A 12,309-nucleotide genomic window follows, 5' to 3' on the forward strand; every position below is an offset into this window, starting at 1 on the left:
GAGCGCGCGCTGCTGAATAATTCATGAGGGAAGCAGAGCGAGGCGCCGAGCGGAGCAGGTCGGGAAGTTGGGAGAAAGTTTGGAGAAGGGGGAGGGGCGGCGGGCGCGGAGCCCGGGGACCGCCCAGACGTGCACGGTGGCCGTACGCCCTGAGTGGGACCGCGCGTGTCGGGGCCGGGGCCCAGCGACCCCCGGGGCAGGTCCGAACGCAGGACGCAGCAGGCAGCGGAGAAACACATCCAGCAGCACTGGGGGCCTCCCGGAGGTGCGCGTAAACGTGCACTCGAAGCCGCCCCGACCTTCCTGCGGACTTCGGATTCTACTTCTGGATGCGCCAACCACCCCACGGTTGGCGCAAGGGACCATGTTTGGGGAAGCTTTTGAGGCTGGAAGGTGGCGCATCGGGCCGCGAGGCAGCGACCCCTGCTTAGGTGACCGTGGGGCGAACGTTCACACAATCATTTAACAAACAGTAGGTGTTGAGGACGTATTGTGCCCGCAACATAGCGCAGGAAAATGTGGGAAGTGGGGCAACTGGTTTGAGATGGGGAGGAGTATAGAAAGAAGGGAAGCAGGAGTAAATATAAGGTAGGTGGGACCGAAAGAGTAAAGGGTCTGGATGGATTGCCAAATCACCGTCTTCACTCTCACTGGGAGAGCTCCTGGCAGCCGGCAATTCTGACCCCTGGGGCTGGGCCGGGGCTGCTGCTGTCTTTCCCGAGGCTGTTTCCTGTCTGGCTCCTGGGGGCCCTCGGGATGTCTGGGAGGGCCCTTCCTCTCGGTGCCGCCACATCCCTCCCCTGCCCCCCCCAATTCCATCAGTTAGAGGGGAGGGTCCAGGAAAGCAGTGCTCCTCCCACCAACCCCCTTCTAGGTCAGGGCACCTATAGTGTGGGTAGCGGGATGGATGGGGGGCGTTGCCTGGAGTAAGCCAGTGAAGAGCTGGAAGGAAAGGGTTTAGACTCAGAAATTTAAGGGAGACAGAGCCTGGAGTTGCTGAGGAGCCGAGAGAGGGAAGGAGGAATCCTTGATGCCCTGACGGGTTGGGGTGGGGGGACTGCCAAGCGCCTCTAACCCCGCAGAGAGGACAGCCAGACCTGCAGTGACCTCTTGTCCCAGCGCACTTATCTCCCTGCCACAAGTGGTGCTCCCCACACCCCTGCCCTTCCTCGTCGCCCTGCCTGGGTCCTGCTCCGGGGTGGGGGGTCACAGAGGGCAGGAAACAGCCGGCTTGGCTGGAGCCAGGCAGACCAGGCCAGGGCCGGGAATCCCCTCCTCCCTCCCTGATGCAAGCGCTGTCTCCTCCAGGTTATTCGCCCACCTCCTCACTCAGAACGCACACACACTTTTCCTTATTCTCACTACGCACTCTGATTCTTTCCTCTAAAAATTATGTCTCTATCTCCCCCTGGGCTCTGTGCTCAACCTCCCTCGGTCCTTGATTGTTTGAATTGTCTCATTTGGTGGGGGATGCAGTTCATCCTTACAGGGGTGTGTGTGTGGGGGGGTGCATGACCTGGATGGTAGAGAGAGACCCACTCAAAGAAACAAGGCAGGGGGGAATGAGGGATGATGAGACAGACGGATGCAGGGGTGTAACAGCTCACCGGAGATTTGAACCCTGTATCTCTGAGAACCAGGCCCCCTCCTCTAGAGGGAAGGCAACACCTTAGGTAAGAAAATACCCGGTGGATCCCGTGTCATGGGGTCCTCAGCTCCCACCTCCCAGCATGTAATCCAGTTCCCAATATCTAACGTATATGTATACCAATCAATAAACGAATGAATAAATGGGGTGCCTGACTAGCTCGGTCAGAAGAACCCGTGACTCTTGATCTCGGGGTCATCTGTTCAGGGTCTGTGTCGGGTGCAGAGATTACTTAATAAGCGAACATCAAAAAAAATTTTTTTAAGTAAAAGAATGAATAAAACGAAACCTTTATTAAGCATCTACTATGTGCCAAGTGATTACTGTGCTAGTTTGAAGATTGTAAAGCACGGCGCCTGGTCTCAAAGATCTTATAATGGGGAAGAAATCCCATTATTTCCCCTTTCCCTGGAGATGCTATCTGAGATTTGCCCTCCAATGCGCAGGACTGTCTGTCCTGTGGGTGTAAGGTCATTTCCTCCACCCTCCGTCCACCCAGGAGCACTTCCTAGGAAAACTAATTCAGGGGCGCCTGGGTGGCACAGTCGTTAAGCGGCTGCCTTCGGCTCAGGGCGTGATCCCAGCGTTCTGGGATCGAGCCCCACATCAGGCTCTTCCGCTGGGAGCCTGCTTCTTCCTCTCCCACTCCCCCTGCTTGTGTTCCCTCTCTCGCTGGCTGTCTCTGTCAAATAAATAAATAAAATCTTAAAACAACAACAACTAATTCAGTCTCCACTGTATTACCTTGCGTAGGTGAGCAGTCTCATCACTACCTGGCTGGATGCTTGTCCCATAGACCTGAACAAAGCTCAGGCCCTCCTTTCCTTGTTATTAGAGCACTTACCCTGTCCTCCCACCCCGATATTAGGTGATTCCCCCGCCTTCCCTGCCCAAGATCAGTACGCTGCTATCCTCATCACTGTGGGAGTACCTGTGTGGACCCCACCCCCAACAGCTGGTGTGGCTTTTTTTTTTTTTTAATTTAAAAAAATGTATTTACTTGAGAGAGAGAGTGAGCGAGTGAGGGCATGAGTGGGGAGAAGGGGCAGAGGGAGAGGGAGAAGCAGCCTCCCCGCTGAGCAGAGAGCCATCCCAGGAAGCTGGGATCACAACCTGAGCGGAGGGCAGATGCTTAACCGACTGAGCCACTCCGGTGCCCAAGATCGTTTAAGTAATCTTTACACCCAGTGTGGGGCTTGAACTTACAATCCTGAGATCGAGAGTCCCATGCTCTACTGACTGAGCCGGCCAGGGGTCCCCGGCTTTCATTTTGCTCTCCACACCAAGAGTTATGTGGAGCAGCGCTGCAATTAGGACTTTTCCTATATGCAGTAAACAACAAATCATCCCCTTTCACCATAAATTACAGAAACTGTCACTCCTCTTCCCATATCCCAGCCCCCCTCTGGTTGGGTCCCCCTCGCCCTGTCATGTCTAGAGTTAAGTTTACTGGAAGCCGGTGAAGTTTAAGCTCTTGCACCCCTCACCCCCCTGGCTCCTCCCACTGCCCTGGTTAATGAATGCCATCAATTTCAACAGTTTTTAAGGTGAATCCCAGCACCGAATGTTTGCGGTGGCCTGAAATCTGCTGGCTCTTACGCAAAAGGAATTTGGTAGAGCTTTCCACATTGCCAAAAATGAGTTGTAAAGCTCAGTGAGATCTTTCTAAACTTTCAATAATGAAAGAAAAAAAATTTCAACCGGCCGTAATACTGGGGAGACAGAGACATAGAGAAATAGGAAATATTACAAAGTCATTATCTTACGAAGAGGTAGTCTGAGTGCACATTAAGAAAGAGGTAGGACATGAAAGTATTACATGGAGGTGTTGGGCGATTATTTACTATATCTATCCTGGTGTTTTTCTAGATTTCGTACTATTTATAGTATCTGTCACCTTAACTTTTGCAACTGGCTGTGATTTCTACATTTAAATAAACAGGAAATTTTTATACCTAATTTCATGTGCGTAATTTTGTTTTTCTTTTCTTTTTTTTTTTTTTAAGATTTTATTTATTTATTTATTTATTTGACAGAGATAGAGACAGAGACAGCCAGCGAGAGAGGGAACACAAGCAGGGGGAGTGGGAGAGGAAGAAGCAGGCTCATAGCAGAAGAGCCTGATGTGGGGCTCGATCCCATAACGCCGGGATCACGCCCTGAGCCGAAGGCAGACGCTTAACCGCTGTGCCACCCAGGCGCCCCAAAGAGTTCTGTATAGTAGCACATGGTACTGTTTTCTTTTTTTTAAGTTTTTTTAAATTTATTTTATTATATTTATTTATTTTTTAAGATTTTATTTATTTATTTGACAGAGATAGAGACAGCCAGCGAGAGAGGGAACACAAGCAGGGGGAGTGGGAGAGGAAGAAGCAGGCTCACAGTGGAGGAGCCTGATGTGGGGCTCGATCCCATAACGCCGGGATCACGCCCTGAGTTGTTTTTATTTTCTTAGGAAGGGTTCCCTAAATTGTATAAACTTCAGGACTCATGAAACCTGATTCCATTCCTTATCTGACCGCCACAAATCTTCCTGAACTCGTCATATATGAATTTATAATAGACACACGTGTCATAGATTTCAGTAATTAATTAGTGATTGTATTTTGATTGTGGCCCAAGTTTCATGAAAGCAGGTCCAACATATGTTGGCCTCACTGCTAAGTCCAGTGCAGGTCTGGCCCATAATAAATACTCAGTAAATGTGTGTTAACTACTTATTCCTTTAATTCCTTTAAATCCTTATTTTTAAATTCACTTGGCAATTTTTTTTTTTTTTAAGATTTACTTATTTTAGAGAGAGAGCGAGTGGGAGGAGGGAGGGAGAGAGAACCCCAAGCCGACTCCACTCTGAGCACAGAGCCCCACACAGGGCTCGATCTCACGACCCATGAGATCATGACCTAAGCTGAAATCACGAGTCAGACACTCCTCACTTAGCAATTCTTTATTGAAGTTTTGCTATGGACCAGGACTGGGAACCCAAAGTCACCCTTGATGGCCCAGGGGAAGAAGTGGGCACGGAGCTCCAACAGAACACAGGAGGCTACGCGCGGAGCATTAGTGGTGACGTACAGAGGGTCCTATGGGATCACCGGGCAAGCACACCTCTTCCAACCTGCAGGTTCAGAGTGAGCTTTCTGAAGATGCTGCTGTCTTGAATGAGCCCTAGAGGAGACTGGTGGGAAAGGCTGCTTTAAAGGCAGAAGGAACAATTGGGCGCCTGGGTGCCTCAGTTGCTTAAGCAACTGACTCTTGATTTTGGCTCAGGTCATGATCTCAGGGTCATTGAGTCGGAGCCTTGACTCAGGCTCATGCTGGCATGGAGCCTGCTTAAGATTCTCTCTCCCTCTGCCCCTCCCCTCCCAGTGTGCTCTCTCTCTCTTAAAAAAAAAAAAAAAGGCAGAAGGAACAGCAAATACAAGAGTGTGGACATGGTGAGATTGTCCCCGAGCTGCCAGAGTTCGGGACACCAGGGTGTAGATTGCTAGGACAGTGACAATGGATGAGGTGGAGAGGTGAGCAAGGGCCAGCCTCTGTCATCACGGGACATTCCAAGAATGCACGCTCGTCCTGAACACCTTGGGAACCACTGAAGGGTTTTAGGCAACCCCATCAGATTTGTACAGAAAGATCCCACTTGTACAGCTCTGGAGAAAAGACTGAAAGGGATCAAGACTAAAGGCGGAGAAACCACGGGTCACTCTCCAAACGACAGCGGAGGCTCAGAAGGACCCAAGTGTATGAAGGCACGCTACGGCAGGTAGGTCTTGGAGCCTAGCTATGGGAGTGGGGGAGACTGAAATCAAGCATGATTCAAGTTTCAGACCTGGGCAGCCAGGTAGGAGGAGTGAGGCAACCAGGGGCCATAGGGGAGGAAGAGAGGGGCAGGCTGAATTTGAGATCATGGTGTACCATCCAGACAGCACGTCCAGCAGGCAACCGAACTGCGCTCAACCGGTTTGGAGTTCAGGGGCAGCTTGCTGGCTGGAGATACTGGTGTATGGTGGTAATGAAGGCTGCCCCATGGGAGGGCGGTTGGAGGGGACTACAGATTGGGAAGTCTGAGGAAAGTCTTACACTTCACCTTCTACCTATCTATCTATCTATTTATAAAAGCAAACAGTATCATATTTAATTCATCATTAGAACTTTATTAGGACGGCGCCTGGGTGGCTCAGTGGGTTAAGCGGCTGCCTTCGGCTCAGGTCATGATCTCGGGGGTCTGGGGATCGATCCCTGCATCGGGCTCCCTAATCAGCAGAATCTGCTTCTCCCTCTTCCTCTGACCCACCTCCTGCTCATGCTAATAAATAAAATAAAATCTTTTAAAAAAAGAAAAAACTTTGTTAGAGAGGCAGGATGGGAATTATTCTGACATCCACTCTATTTTTTAAAAATTTATTTGAGAGAGACCATGCGCATGAGGGAGGGTGGGGAGGGGGGCAGAGGGAGGGAGAGAGAATCCTCAAGCAGAATCCCTGCTGAACACGGAGCCAGATACAGGGCTCGATCCCAGGACCCTGAGTTTACGACCTGGGCTGAAATCAAGAGTCAGTCGCTCAACTGAGTGAGCCACCCACGCGCCCCCTGACATCCTCTTTAAAGATGAGACAGGCTGGGGTTAAGTGGCATGTCCAGTGCATTTAGCCAGTAGTCAGCGGGTTGGCCGACTCCACTGTGGCACTCAGGATACAGGCAGACCTTCCAGCCCCACCCCCAAGGACCTGTAGGACACTGTACGTCCTTTTCCTCCTTCTCTCACCCAAGCCAGCCAAAGGGCATTTCCTTTCCTTTGCTTTGGCCCCCTTCTCTTGTGTAGCCCCTAGTTTGAAAGGGGTGTGATTTACATTCATTACAGCTTTGCCCCCAATCTTGGCGCTGGAGATAGAAGGGACGGAATTGCAGGGGGCTGAAACAGCTAGGACTGGGAGCAAGCTTAATAGGAAGGTGGGAAGGGGACCAGCAGAGCTCCCAGCAGAAGCCAAGGCTACCAGAGGGCAACGAAAGAAGGAGAGAGTGAAGGCGCTGAAGACCAGAGCTAAAAGGGAGAGGTGGAGGAGGAGTGGGAGTAGGGGAGGAGAGGTATTGGGAGGCTCATTGTCCCAGCAGGGGGAAGTCTTTTGTTTCCTCTCTTCCCTTGGCAGCCTGACAGGATATGAGGCCAAGCCCCCGGCCATGCCAGCATCCCCCCAACTGGATGTGGCCCTTCCCTTACCATTGTGTCCTTGAGAGGAATGGGGGCAGGGGCATTAGCTTTAGGAGGGAATAGGAGGACTTCGTGGCTGGGGGCTAGGCTACCAGGGTCCAGAAGGGACAAGAAGACCCCGGGGGGGGGGGGGCTGGTTCACAGAGTTTAGCAGAAAAAGCTTTGTGCCTCGGGAGGAGCAGGAAGCCAGGCCTGGGTGGGGCCAGCACAGAGGGTAGCAGGTCGGGCCAGGGGGAGGTAGGCTGGGCCCCAGAGGAGATGACGCAGGGCTTCAGGCTTTTCCCAGCCCCCCACCATTCCAGCCCGTGGGCCTGAGAGCTCACCTGAACTCCAGTGTCCCCCCACCCCCTCCATTCCCAAAAGTTGACATCAACCCCACCAGGGTAGTTGGGATCTGACGAGCCCAGCAAAGTCAGATGTCCTGCCTGGGCCCTCCACATCCACTTCTCTGGAATCCCTCCTTCCGCGGGATCCAGGAGTCTGGCCTCCCACTCTGGTCCTCCAGGAATCCTGGAATTTCATCCCTCCCCTCCGCTCCCTCCTGGACCATTTTGCTCCATCAGCTGTTCCTGCAGGAAGGGCGCCCAGCGCAGCTTCGCCTCTCTTCCCGAGGCTTTTGTTTGCTGGGTCTGCAGGAAATTGCAGGGGCGGTGGCCAAGGGCTCATCTGCCCCTGGGGCCTGGGGGAGGGGGTCTGGATTCACTAGACTTAATCCTGGGGAGCTCACGGCGGGGGTGCGAAGGGTGGATCGCCAGGGAATTCCCATTTGGGGCCTGAAATCGGAGCGGGGCACCTGCGGGCTGGATTGGACGTCCTTGTTCCCAGGGGGCGGCTCCGGTGTGTTTGGGGGTGCCCAGAACTGGAGGCCGAACTGACACTCAGGTCACTTAATAGGTTGACTCAGGAGGCAGCACCAGGAGAGAAAAACCCATATATTGAACCCCAGAACCTCGTCCTACACGCCTCGGATGCCGGGGATCCCACGCGGCGGGGAAGCAGCAGGCAGGTCACATCAAGCGTCTCCGAGGATGAGCTAATTCCTTTCTCCTTAAAAAATGGTGGGAAGGAGGACCAGCACGTAGCCCCAGAATTCGCGCCTTCCCAGGACGCAACCGCAGACCTGGCCGAGGCGTGGGCGCTCTAGCGGGCTGGCGCCCTCTCGTTGGTTGCCCTCTCTCTCTGAAGCCACCCTGGGCGCAGCCATCTTTCCTTTCCAGCAGGCGGGTCGGGAGGGGGCGGCGTTGCAGTCACGTGATACGGCTGCGATGCTGTGGCAGAAGCTCCTGTTTCGTGGACCTAAACTTTCTATTGGGACTAGGCAGTCAGGGAACGAGATAGATAAGTGCAGGACATAGATGGTGTTAGTGCTATGGCGAAAAAAAGAATAGGATAGGGGCATGGGGTGGAGGCTGTGGTTCAATTTAAATGGGATTGGTGGAGGAGATTTCACTAAGTCAATGTCTGCGTCCAGAACACAAAGGAAGCTCATGCCTTCTGGGCCAGAGCGCGTTCTTGGATGCTGGGGCAAGGAAATGAGAGGTGAGGGTGGGTTGCCCATTGGGTAGGGCTTGGGGGGGCAGAGTGGCCATGTAAAATATAGACCACCCTGGGTCACTTCGGAGCAAAGGGAACCTTGTTAACAACTGAACTCAGGCAACAGGCATAAACTGTCTATTGCAGTAGGACTATAGTTGAGGAATCATGAGGTAAGTGTGGTTATCCTAATCATTAAGGCTTTTTGGCTTTTACAATGAGGAAAATGGGAAACTATTGGAGAGTTTTGAAAAGAAGCATCATGAACTGATTCTTGCTTTAATAGCATCATTTTTAAAAAGGATTTTATTTTATTATGTATTTTTTTAGAGAAGGAGAGGTGGGGAGGGGTTAGAGAGAGAGAGAGAGAAAGAATCCCAAGCAGGCTTCATACCCACTGTGGAGCCCTAATGTGGGGCTCGATCCCACAATCCTGAGATCGTGACCTGAGCTGAAATCAAGAGTTGGATGCTTAACCAACAGAGCCACCCAGGCTTTCCACGATTTTATTTTTAAATAATCTCACACCCAATGTGGGGCTCAAACTTTCGACCCTGAGATCAAGAGTCACATGCTCTACTGAGCCAGCCAGGCGCCCCTTTAATAGCATCCTTCTAACTGCTCTGTTGAGAATAGACTGCAGGGGTAAGAGCAGAAGCAGGAGACCAGTTAGGGGGTTGTTGCCATAATGCAGGTAGGAGATGATGGTGGCTTGGACTAAGGTGATAAGATGTTGTTGGATACAGGTTATATTTTAAAAGGAATTGCTAATGGGTTGGATGTGGGCTGTGAGAGAGGGTATTTCAAGCATAACTTCAAGGTTTTTCACCTAAGGAAATGGAAAGGTGGGAAGACCACAAAAGGAGTAGGGTGTAGGACTAAGTTTAGGCGTTTGATTTTGGGCATACCAAGCTTGAGCTGCCTGTTTGAAGTCCAAGCAGAGTTGTTAATATGTTGTTGGACATACAGTGTGGAGCTCAGATGTGGGCTGGAGATACACCTTTGGGGCACCATCATAGAGATGGTGTTTAAGACTATGAGATTGGGGGGCGCCTGGGTAGCACAGTCATTAAGCGTCTGCCTTCGGCTCAGGGTGTGATCCCGGCGTTCGGGGATCGAGTCCCACATCAGGCTCCTCGACTGGGAGCCTGCTTCTCCCTCCTCCACTCCCCCTGCTTGTGTTCCCTCTCTTGCTGGCTGTCTCTCTGTCACATAAATAAGTAAAATCTTAAAAAAAAAAAAAACAAAACTATGAGATTGGAAGAGATCACCAAGGGAATGGGTATAAATCATGAAAAGAAGTCTGAGGACTGAGCTTTCAGTCTTCCGTGGAGCCTCCAAGTCCACAGTGGCATCTTGGCTATTTCTCCAACATCTAGGAGTGCCTCAGAGTTAAGATGAGAGATGAGGAAGCAAAAGAGAAGGAGTAGGAGGAAATTCAGGAGTGTGGTCTCCTAGAAGACGCGTGAGCAAGTGGTGGAGGAGAAGGTAGTAATCAAGCGCAGACATACCTCAGAGATACTACGGGTTTGGTTCCAGACCACCGCAGTGAGTATTGCAATAAAGCCTGTCAAATGATTTTTTTGGTTCCCAGTGCACATAAAAGTCACGTGTATGCTGCACTGTAGTCTGTTAAGTGCACAATACCATTATGTCTAAACACCATGTACATATCTTCATCAAAAAATACTTTATTGTTCAAAAATTTTAATCATCTGGGGCGCCTGGGTGGCTCAGTTGGTTAAGCATCTGACCAGCTCAGATCGTGATTTTGGGGTCCTGGGATCGAGCCCCGCTCAGCTGGGAGTCTGTTTTCCCTCTTTCCCCCCTCCCCCCAGGTCATGCTCTCTCTCGCTCACTCTCTCTTAAATAAATAAAATCTTTAAAAAAAAAAAAAAGGAGTTTTGCTATAAAGAACCACAAAGAGGGGTGCCTGGGTGGCTCAGTTGGTTAAGCATCTAACTCTTGATTTCAGCTCAGGTTATGATCTCAGTTGTGAGATCGAGCCTGGCATCGGGCTCCATATGGAGCCTGAGTAAGAGTCTCTCTCTCTGTCTCCCTCCCTCCCTCCGCTGGCCCCAGCTTGCACACGTGCACGTGCTCTCTCTCTCAAAAACAAAGAAATGAAGCAATAATGGGAGGAGTATAGTGTATTCAAAAGATCTTTTTTTATCCTTTTTAAGTCAAGAAGGGGAAAAAGCATATATATATATTTTAAAGATTTTATTTATTCATTTGACAGAGAGAGACAGCCAGCGAGAGAAGGAACACAAGCAGGGGGTTGGGAGAGGAAGAGAAGCAGGCTCCCAGCAGAAGAGCCCGACATGGGGCTCGATCCCAGAACTCCAGGATCACGCCCTGAGCCAAAGGCAGACGCTTAACAACTGAGCCACCCAGGTGCCCCGAAAAAGCATATTTAAACACTAATAATAATGATCCAACCAAAAAGAAAACAAGATGATGAAATGGGAAGTAGTGGCAGGTTGACCTTAGTTGGGAGCATGGTCAGTTCATCGCTAATACCAAGAGGAAGGCTCAGCAAAGCGTGGTGGGAAGAGAGTAGCTTTTAGTCTCTTCTGATGGCTTCCGTTTTCTCACTGAATTGGGAAGCAAGGTGGTGAGCTGAGTGAGAGCAGTACAGGAAGCACGGAGGAGGGTTGAGCAGAGGCGTAAGGCTTTAGGTCATCCAGGAGTGCAGGACAGTGAACGGACTAGAGAAATCTTGTCGGAATGCCGGGAAGCATTAAGGCCCACTTGAGGTTCATGGTCATGAATCTGAGAGGAGCTACCATAGTTGGGTGTTTTCTTCAGCCACATTCAGCTGCTTTGGGCAGGCTTAGGGTAGACGGGGAGTTGCAACTACCAGGGCTGTGGTTTTGCCAGGAGGTTAATAAAGTGAGAGAGGGACAAGGGAATGCTTTTCACTGACCATGAACTTTAAGCTGGGTAAGATGGGAAGTGAGTGCCGGACAGTGGGAAGACGGCAGGATCAATGGATTGGACTGACTCCAGTGAGGTGGAGAATTGTTGGGGTCATGGCACATTTCCTTGACCAAACTTCAGTCAGGCTTTTCTGAGCCCTCTTTGGACTTGGCCTCGACCTTGCTGGGCCTGCCAAGACCAGTTTAGGGAGACTCTTCCAGCCCTTGACATCTGATCACCCTGACCTGCCTTCAGCAAGAATCCTAAGTCTGTTTAGGTAGTCTTGGTGTTTCCTTTTAGTAATTACAGATCACAGACTCCCTCATTCTGCTTGTTGGCTATAAATCCCCAGCTGTCTTTGCTGTATTTGAAGAAGAGCCCCATCTCTCTCCCCTATTGTGATAGTCTTATCACCTTTTACAATAGTCCTGAATAAAGTCTTCCTTACCATTTTAACCAGTGTCAGATTAATTTTTTCCTTGGCAGGCATACCAGAAAAGGGGAACAGAAAGAACGAAGGGCTGCAGTTACTTAGTGGCAAGGACAAAGTCTGGGCATAACCATTGGGTATCGCGGAGGGTGAGATCTGTGCCGATCTATGGAGTTCGAGCAACCGCCACGCCAAGGCAGAAAGTCTCATCAGTATGGCTATTGAAATCATCAAAAACTGTGGCAGGAGGGCGTGGGAAAGATCCACAAAACAAACTCCCATCGTGGGCAGCACAAATGACCACTGAAGATGCCACAGTTCACCTGCTTGTTAGACCTGTCCCTGGCAATGCCACATTTGGGCCGCTTTGAGCCTGTTCCTCTCCTAGGGGAGTGTTACAGATAATCTACAGCCAAACACTAGTGGCAGTAACAGCGGTGTTCATTTCCTGAGGCTCAAGTGGCAGCGTAGCCACAAGGACTGTATCAAGATTAGAAACGGATTAAGGAAGCTCTCCCAGCTTCAGTTTCCTAATGAAGCATCTTCCTCACAGGGTGCTTATGCATA

Source organism: Ursus maritimus, unplaced genomic scaffold, assembly GCF_017311325.1.
Source record: "Ursus maritimus isolate PB19 unplaced genomic scaffold, ASM1731132v1 scaffold_2, whole genome shotgun sequence".
NCBI classification, from domain to species: Eukaryota; Metazoa; Chordata; class Mammalia; order Carnivora; family Ursidae; genus Ursus; species Ursus maritimus.